This window comes from Penaeus monodon, chromosome 33 (assembly GCF_015228065.2).
Source record: "Penaeus monodon isolate SGIC_2016 chromosome 33, NSTDA_Pmon_1, whole genome shotgun sequence".
Lineage (NCBI taxonomy): Eukaryota > Metazoa > Arthropoda > Malacostraca > Decapoda > Penaeidae > Penaeus > Penaeus monodon.
Window position 1 is genome coordinate 33,194,147 of NC_051418.1, and position 276 is coordinate 33,194,422.

General features: G+C 32.2%; 1 protein-coding gene across 1 annotated transcript in view; it reads right to left on the minus strand.

Annotated features, from left to right (window-relative positions):
* Nucleotides 1-276, minus strand: part of LOC119594413 (tyrosine-protein kinase Fer-like) — a gene marked incomplete in the record, with an annotated part of 99,029 nt that overhangs the window by 27,612 nt on the left and 71,141 nt on the right.

Genomic DNA, 276 nt, shown 5'->3' on the forward strand with positions numbered 1-276 from the left:
CATTATTACAATTTACACTAACAATATTTCACTTTTTGTTACCAAAAGAAATAGTATTCTTTTCATGTACAAATGTTTTTTGTTTGTTTTTTCTGATACGCACATACATAGAGATATAGATCATAGAAAGCCCTTTTAAACCAGAGATATCTGAATACTTGACTAAAGTGAGTGTGTTATTCTAAAAAGAGAGAGAGACACACACACAGTTTCCCTGTAGTTTCCCCTTCTCTTGCGTTATGATTGGGGTCGATAATCAATTACCGCTTTTTCGTA